This window comes from Nuphar pumila, chromosome 5 (assembly GCF_984573655.1).
Source record: "Nuphar pumila chromosome 5, dmNupPumi1.hap1.1, whole genome shotgun sequence".
NCBI lineage: Eukaryota > Viridiplantae > Streptophyta > Magnoliopsida > Nymphaeales > Nymphaeaceae > Nuphar > Nuphar pumila.
In genome coordinates, this window is record NC_143253.1 from 23,631,686 (window position 1) to 23,641,407 (window position 9,722).

The window sequence follows — 9,722 nt, forward strand, 5'->3', positions numbered from 1 at the left end:
TAATGTGTGAGTCGGGTTTGGGTTAGGATTAGGATTTTTGTCAGATATCCAACCTCACTTGCAGCTTGACCCGAGCGTTTTATATGATTTTTTAAAGTGAAAGTAAGCTTATTGAATTACATGGATCTGGATTTGATATTTCATTTTCTTAACCAGACAAAACCCGAATATGAACTCAAATCTAACTAGTTATTTGGACGGATTTGGGTTGTGATTTTTGTCAAACATCCAACTCTACCTGCAGTTTGATCACCCGTGAGTTTATATGAATTTTTAGTGAAAGTAAGCTCCATGAATTATATAGATCTGGGTTTGAAATTTCATTTTGTTGACCTGACAAAACCCGAATCCAATTCCGTACTCAAATCCAACTAGTTATTTGAATGGATTTGGGCACACCCAGATGGATTGTATAACGACCTATGGAGAGTTGTAGTCTATATTATTCCTTTTCTAGTCAATATTGTATTGATCTTTAGGGTTGAAAATGGATCAGATTAAAACAGATATCCGAATCTGACACATTATTTTGGGATTTGGATCTTACAGTAAGATCTGGATGTCAATTTGGATTGATCTTGGACTTATATGTTCTGACTTTTCAGATCCAGATTCACATCCACAACCATGTTTACTATAAGATCTATGTTATTGAACTGAATTAAGTCTGATTTGTACCTTGGCTTTAACCTTTTTCATATGTAATCCGTTATAATCATAACAAATCCAGATTCAACTCCACCACATTGCATCTAGTTTGGATTAGGGTCTAGACTTAGATCTGTTGCATGGTGTTCAAATTCATATCCGGCCCATTTGCATCCCTAATGACTTTGAATTTGGTTGTTAACAATCTTTTTCTAATTCAATATTGTTCTTGAAATTGATTGGTAGCAAACATCAAATTCGGAATGACATAATAATTAAAGTGCCAAAATTCGGATCACAGCACTGAACCAAACCCTATCCATTTTCACCCCATACTTTTTATTTGAGTAATTTGGATCAGGTTGCTATAAAAGTTAAACACTATGTCCTGTCGTGCACATGGCTTAGGTCAATTAAGAATGCACGCCAAAAGCAGGCTCATATTAAATTTCCGGTTCTAGGGCGGATCTTGTTTCCAATGGTACCACAAATCCAGACATCGTAAGTGTTGAACGTGATCTGGGGTAGGCCAGAACCCAAACCCACATCTGAATCCACTAACAGCCTTTCTATGTACCAGCACAAAGTGGGCTTCGGTACCAGGGCCATGGGTGAGAGTTTGGAGATTCCACCTGGATCTGAACTGGATCTCGGTCCACATTTTAGATTTGGGCAGTATTAGGGATGTCAATGAATCAGATTTTATCTGATATCCAACCGACTCCGACTCCGACTCTGTTTAGTCAGATTTTGTAAGCCAAAACCATATGCGATTATAACCCGATGCAGATATGGCTTTGAGTTTTTGCTACCTAATCCTATGAACATTGGATTTGATGAATATCTAAATCCGCTTACAAGTAAAAAAGCAGATATGGTATGAGCTTTTTACTATCCAGATCCAAATCCAAATTGGAATCTGTTAGCCAAAATCCTATATGATATTAGCTACATCCTACCCGAATCAGAACCATTTACATCCATGGGTAGTATATGTCTATGGATGGGCTTCTTGTTGCATTGACGAGCAAGAAATCAATGAGTTGCATTGCATAGTATTTTACGTTATGAGCGAAAATCTCTCTCTCTCTCTCTCTCTCTCTCTCTCTCTATATATATATATATATATATATATATATATATATATATATATATATATATATATATATATATATATATCCCTTATGTCACAAAGATACAGGTAAGACGCACAATGCGGCATGAGTGCAACCCACAAATTCAATTTTTTTGAGAACAATTAGATATGAGGACATGGATTTTTTAAAAAATACGAATCAATAAAATTTACTTTTTAATATTCATAATACATAAAAATCTTTTTCATTGAAAATTACTGAAAATTTGTTGAAATTTTTTAAAATAATCTGTACGTATCGGTCCATGTCATCGTGTAGAAACGTGTCCTATAGTATCACCAGTGAATGGCGCATCCCCGTGACTCTCTCTCTTATTTTAATTGTCTTTTGTCTATTCATGATTCTAATAACCCTGTTCTTCCAAATCCATTTATGAGGTTTTCAAGATTTTATTTATTGGCATCACCTTTACCCTATTTCTTTTATCGGAGAGCGTTTCTCTAGGTTGATTAGGCAGATTTGCCCATGCTGCAGAGTTCTTGACAGAGTTTTTGTCACTCCAAATCTGCTGGATCTCATTCCCGATGTCAGGTATGTCTTGCTAGCTTCTTCTATCTCGGATCATGGTCAGTTAATCACTTTTTAAGAGGATGATTTTAAATCCGCTAGGAGTTTTGTGTTTGAACAATGGTGGCTCCAGGAGCCAGACTTTCACACGATTAAATCTGACTCTTGAAACAAGCCCTCAAATGAGCAGTGAGCGGCTATCCGGTGTCATGTGAAGTTGTCTCGTCTCACTAAAGATATCAAGGCTTGGCTCCATAATCGAGATATGGTTAAATTTTAGCAAATAGCTGTTTGGGAGCAAGAGATTTTGGTGTTGTATCAAACTATGTCTTCTCCGGAGTCTCTATCTGATTTGCACCTGCAGAGTTTGTAGGCCAGATCCATTGAGTTATCAATGCTTTTGAAAAACTGGAGGGTCAAGGAGGAAATTAGATGGAAGCAACGGGCTCGGGTGAAATGGCTTACGGCCGGAGACGGTAATACTAAAATTTTCCACTCATATGCTTCTCATTGTCATAGGAAGAATGTTATTCCATCAATCACCATTGAGAGTGTTCTGTACTTTAATCAACACGTTATTTTAGCTGTCACTTAGTATTTTAAAGATTTATACTCTGTTTCGCTTACTGCGGAGGGTGTCATTGGTCCTATTTCTGTTGGGTCGATTCAACAAGATTAAGCCAGATCTATGCAAATGAAGTTCTCTGAAGATGAGATTTTTAGGGCCATCAAAGGTTTGTCAGGGGTGGAAAGCTCCAGGTTCTGATGGGTTTCATGTAGATTTCTTCAAAAAAATTTGGTCTTGTGTCAAGCCTGATGTTATTAACATGTTTGATGAGTTCTATCGCAACTCCAAATTGCCTATTCAAACCCACTTGGCAATTATATCTTTAATTCTAAAAGATGATGATGCCACTGATATCTCTAGGTTTCCCCCGATTTTTGTTATGAGTGTCCTCTATCGGATGATCGCCATGGTGTTGGATAATAGGTTGAAGGCTGTGGCTCACCAAATATTTTTGAACTCTTAGTTCGCTTTTATCTATAATAAGAGGATTCACCATTCTTTCATCTTGGCCTCTGAAGTCGTTCACTCCTTACATCTTAGTGGTCACCCCTATTTTTCTCTTAAATTAGATTTTCATAAAGCCTTTGATTATGTGCATTAGTCCTTCTTATTTCAAATGTTATCCAATTTTGGCATTGGTCATCATTTTTCTCGGTGAGTAAGGGAATTGGTCTCTAATGCTCAGGCCATGATTAAGATAAACGACATTAGAGGTGGCAGATCAAGTTGGGGCATGGATTACAGCAAGGCTGCCCTCTCTCGCCTTTGCTGTTCAATGCCATTGCTGGGGGTCTCGTGGTGTTGCTTAAGCATGTTGCGGAAAAGCGCTTGATAGATCCTTTAGATGTTCTGGATTTCTCAGACCATATTCTTATTTATGCTGATGATATAATTATTTTTGGACGAGCAAACGTGCAACAAATGCTTAGATTCAAACTTATCCTCCAGTTCTTTCTCTCTTTTTCTAGGCTTTCTCTAAATAATAGCAAATGCTCTCTTACTATGTTCAATGTTGAGTCTTCTACGCTTGCAGCAGAACAACGGATTTTCAATTGCGCAATCTTTGAGTTGTCGATGATGTATTTGGGCCTATCGTTACAAGTGAAGCGCCTCTTCTCCGCTGCTTGGGCTCAAACTATTCAAAAAGTGAAAACAAGCTTTTTTTGTGGCAGGCATTTTATCTCTCCATCGTTGGCCGTCTGACATTAATTAGACATGTTCTTTCCTCTATCCCTGAATTTTTCATGTCAATGTTCATGATGCTTGTGGGTGTGCAGAAGCAGATTTGTCGTTTAATGGCAGATTTCCTTTGGTCTGGGTGTCAACTCCAGGGTAAACGCCATTTGGTTGGTTGACAAACAGTGGTGTTACCTAGGCGTATGGCTGGCTTAAGTGTTTTTGCTCCCAGACAGAGAAGTATTGCTCTTGTGTCCAAGCAATGTTGGATGGCCCATTAACCGGGTTCTCCTTGCGCTCGTTTGCTTCATGCTAAATATGGTGCTCCTGATTTATCTCTTCTTCGTCATGGAACCCGAGGGTTGGCGCTCTTGCACTTGCGAAGTATGTGGTTGAGAGCCTTATCGTTCTTTAGAGATCAATTTGGAGATGCAGAAAATTATGACCAGTGGTTGCAATGGGCGATTGCGCCAAATGGTGCATTCCACACCCACAAAGTGTATAGATCGTTGCTCCCCAGGGGCCGATTGGTTTCTTATGTGCGTGTTATGGGCTAAGGGCTCTTCCCCAAGATCTCGAGTCTTAGCTTGGTTAATTTTGAATTATAGGGTTTAGACTCACAGTTATTTAAAGAAGTTGGGCTTTCAGTTTCCTAGCTGGTGTGTGCTTTATCAAGCTGCTGAAGAAACTACCTTTCATTTATTCTGGTTCTGCCCAATCTTTGTGGTCATTTTTAATAGGACGTGGAGATCTTTGGACATAATTGTCAAAGAGGAGTCTTTCACGCTTGATCTGCTCCTGGGCCCTGTTCAGATTAGACGATGCAAGCGGTGGAGGTTGATCTGAAAGACGTGGTTGATTACTACTTGGTGGTTTGTTTGGATGGCGCACAATGATGCTATTTTTTGTCAAATTCTGGTCGTCCTTAATAATCTTGTCCATAAAATCCTGGTTGATGTATATACAATTCTACGTATGCATCTTAGAGACCTCCCCTTCCCTTTGATCAACGTTCACGCATTGGTGGTGCCTTCTAGTTCTGCGGATCCTGGCTGAGCTTGGCTTTATTGTCTGTTGCTATGTGTCTATAGTTTCTTTTTGTAAAACCTACAAAATTTTGATAAATATCAAAATAAATAATACAATTTTTTAAAATAAATACGGTAAAGTGATATAGAGTCGATCCAAATGGATCTTGTATCCAAACAGGATCAAATGGATCCAATATTTGGATTCAGATACGACGTATGGATTCAGATCCTGGATGGATCCAAAACCCAATTAGAATCCAATTGGATCTTAATGTATCCAAATATGGTCGAACTTCAATTAAGATCCAAAACGTAGTTAGAAAGTTCAAAAGATCTAAATATAATTTTTGATCTAACTCGTATTTGAGATTCATCAAGAACCAAATTCGTATATAAAGAAATTAAACAAGACCAATATTACAACAAGAGGTGAAGTGGTGTAATGACAAGAGGACTTGCCTAGTTATGAGGCAACCCGAGTTCAAATCTCATTAGCCATATACATGGATTTTTGAAAGAGGACATATTTTTTTGTCAAAAACGTCATTTTGTAAAACTCATCAAAATGTTAAAAGAGGATAAATAAAATAATGTTGCAAGAGTTTGTAATGAAATAAGCAATAGCGCACTGGTGGGGCTCGTTACCCCTTAGGGCTGAGAACCCCGATTCAAATCCCCTTGTATGCCAAGAGTGCCTTTTTGCTAAAAACGACCTTGAAAGAAAAAAATGTACATTTAATATCTTTTGAAACTCAAAATGGCTATAATGAGGACTTAAATGAGGAGGGCAACTTTCAAAGGAAAGAAGGCTGAACGGTTGGGCCACATTAGAAATCCAGCCGTTTGGGAAGAGCCTCCCTTCCACATTTTCAAAATGGAAGGGAGGAGTTTCAAAAAGGAGAGTAATGCAGGCACATTTTGGGAAGGAAGAGGGGAGTTATGAGGAAGGTTTCAAAAAGAAAAAAAATGCTTTTTTAGAGACTTTACAAAAATCGGTGGAGGGAGGAAAAGCCTTTCCTCTTCTTCCACCAAACTTCTATGTAACCCTCATCCCTCTTCCCAAACTAGCGAGTTGGGGTGTCCGGAGATGCTGGAACTGTCCCTACTCTCAGCTTCATCGGAGAAGGACGCAGGTCGAGTGGTGTGGGGAACAAAGGCTAATATTCGGTCGAGTTTGGTGGATTCCGTCTTCAACAAAGGTAAGGGCATAATCTCTGTGTGTTTGTGTATTGTATTATGAAGCACATGTATGTGTTGGACTAGCTGTCTGCGTGTACCAACATTCTAAGCTATGGTTGCCGTAGGTCTTACTGTTTTTTTTTCTTTAGGGAATACTGTGGGGTCGAGTATGTTGTGTGGGTTGCCGAAAATCCCAAGTCCCTAGACTCGGGATTCTCAATGAACCCCAATCCGAAAACCCCAAATCATTGATTTGGGGGTTTCGATATGTTGTTAAAAAGGGAGTTTCAATTTCGATAAAAAGGGGGTTTTCGATTAAAGGAGTTCGGTATTGATAACCAATGAAATACGTTAAATGTTTTGGGAAAAACTTGAGTACGTGCTTTGAATCAGTGTATCTAGGCTGTGTATATTACCAGTTCTGTAAAGTTGATAATTTTTATCAGCCCTGTGTATCATCTTGTTTCAATATTCTAAAATTTGAGACTTGTTTTTCAGTAGGACATCTTATAGTTTATCCTAAAACAAATTTTTGGTTGGCGATTGTCCATATTATTGATTTATGATAAGGTTCGTGTTAACTATAGTAATATTTGTCATCAAAAGATGAATGGTGTTAATCGATTTTTTGTTCTATTATTCTGGAAATCTAGTTAAATTAGCCTTGTAAATTAACATCACTGATTCTTGTCAAAAGTAATCCGTGTATTATATGTTGTTATTATTAAACCAATTGAGGAATTAGGAAGACCATTAGCTTGGTTTGTAAGGGACAAAATATGCACTCAATCAGATTCATGCTCAGTGTACACTCAGTTTGATTTGGTTTGTATGCCTTGTTAATAAATTTTATGGAGAGCTTACACATATGGATATTGCCTGATGGTTAAATTTTTCCTTCCAATTTTATGTAATATTTTGTCTATGTTGAGGGTCTCGAGTGCTCTGTAGGATGTGAATATGAAAGTGTCTGTTAGAGAACACCCCTCCCATATTGTGTTCTTTTCCTTTGGTTGGAAATCCATGTTAGTCAGATCATAGACTACCATCGACCAGAAACATGTGCTGAAATCTCTTAAGTGCAATATTCTGTTTAAATGTCATGATAATTCAAAATTTTGTTGACTTTTCGGTGTAGAGTAGGGTGAACAAGCTGTAATTTTGTTCCCTCCTCTTGACACCAAATTTGTCCCTCATTGGGTTTGAACTAACACTCTTTACGATTTGGTAGAATATTAAATTTCTTTTATTGTGCTATGTTGTGTACAAAGCCACACACATGATACATTGAAATTTCTAGTGTTGTTAAACTTTATAAATTTCAACCATGATTAGTAATTATCAAATTGAGCTATCCATGATTCATGAAAAAAATGGTCATAATCAAACTTGTAATAAGAGTGGATCATGTTGGTGGCTCGAGTACAGGGGTTATACTCCTATTTGTAAGTACAAGTCATAGTTAAATACTGGCCATCAGAGTGCCATGATGAGTACTTGTGGGTTCCGAGTGGAGTCCTCAAGTAATGGAACTCACACATAAGTGAATTTAAAAATGATTTTTCTAAAATATTCAACGACCAATATGCCTTGAAATTAATAATGCTTAAATGCCTGTTAAGCTGCATATTCGCGTGTATATTAAACTGTTAAAATTTCTGGTATTCCAATGCATAGTTAGCTACATGTTAAGACGATGCTCAAATCCTTATTTAGCGACATAGTAAATTAATGATTCAATGCATATTAAGTGCCATAACTTCTGATGTTCAAATGCATATTTACTGAAATGTTCCAAATGCCATTGAGTTGTATATCATCTAAAACCTAATGTAGGTTGTGACAATTTGCTAGTGAAATATATATACCCTAGCACAAAAAACAAAAGCTAAGAAAATGCATATACAGGTACTTGGTTCGGGTTTGAACCGAAACAATGAAAAGTTGTATTAATGCATGTGGTACACTAAGTCAAGAGATATGCATACACTGAAATCACCCCTAGTGTGGGTTGGGATTTTTGAAAATCCATAGTGGTGCATTGACTCGCATAAAAAAAAAACAAGAATGAAGAATATGCACATATCAAATAAATTTGAGATTCTGGGTATACCTGAAAGACCGTATACTAGGTATAACTGATAATGGTATATGTTACTGGTTTCACAGGGCTCTGGGTACACCTGAAAGATGGTGTATGTTACTGGACCCAAGGTCTACCTTGGAGAGGGTAGATGGTACAAACTCTGTGGGACATTTTAGTTTTTGTGAGAGCGAGACATCTTACCCGGCCCCCAGTCCTCAAAGTTAGGGAGTCAGGACTACCAATGCATCCTAGGTGGTAGATCCAAGTCTTCTGCAGAAGTTACAGGGTGCATCCTAATTCTAGTTCTAGCCACTGAGGAGTACTCTCTCGGTGGTGAACCGTCCCATTTGGACCTCCGTACAACTAGTCATACAAGGTATTAATTTAAAGAGCATAACAAACCCCCTTGTGGTCTTGGTCCACTACGATGTCGAATGTCTGTGCGTACCCAAAGAGTAATTAACAAGAGAAAACATAAAGTTGGTCTCGGTCCACTACGATGTCGAATGCCTGTGTGTACCCATAGGGTAATTAACAAGAGAAAACATAAAGTTAGTGTATTTCTGAAAGTCTTCAAGAAGTTACATACTGCTTGATGTTACAATTGTTAGAATATGTTTGTGATTCATTCATGTGATGCTTAGCTCAGACATGTTTTCCTTTACATGCAAATTGTGATAACCTAAGTGTGATTCCTAAATATGATGTGCTGTGCATTGATGTCTTTCATTTATGTAATATGAAATGCTTAGATTTAGTAAATTGTACATTCTGAACTTGTTTAAATGTTGTTATTTACACCTATTTGCGTTGCATATATATTTGTACACATGACACTATGCACATTCATATAGATATTATGCTTCTTACTCAAACGGGGTAGTCTGACCCCTTCTCAATTAATATTTTCAGGAAACAGATAAAGACAGGCAATTGCGGTCGTCGCTGCGGGCAGTGCCATGAGACCATATCTTCTGCGGATGTCCTGAGGAACTCTAACTTTACTAAATTCATTAAGTTTGTAATTAATGACTTTTGAGATTTCAATGCAAGAGTTTAATTCGCCTAATGTTATTGATTCTGTGCTATTGCTTGTAACCCGCCCAAATAAATTGACTGAGAATTTAATAAAACATTTCTGCTGTTGTTTAGAAAAAAAATCAATATTTTTGAGTCAAATATTTGGGGCGTTACACTTTTTCTTTATCTTCTTATTTTTCTATATTTCTATTTTTGTTTTCTATCTTGTTCGGTTCATGGGTTCAACATTTTGTTAATCTTCATGAGTGGTAATGTTGATCTTCTTTCGGCTCATTTAAATGGAAAGAGAAGATAAAACATTGATGTTGTGCTTGACTTCCAGTCATTTC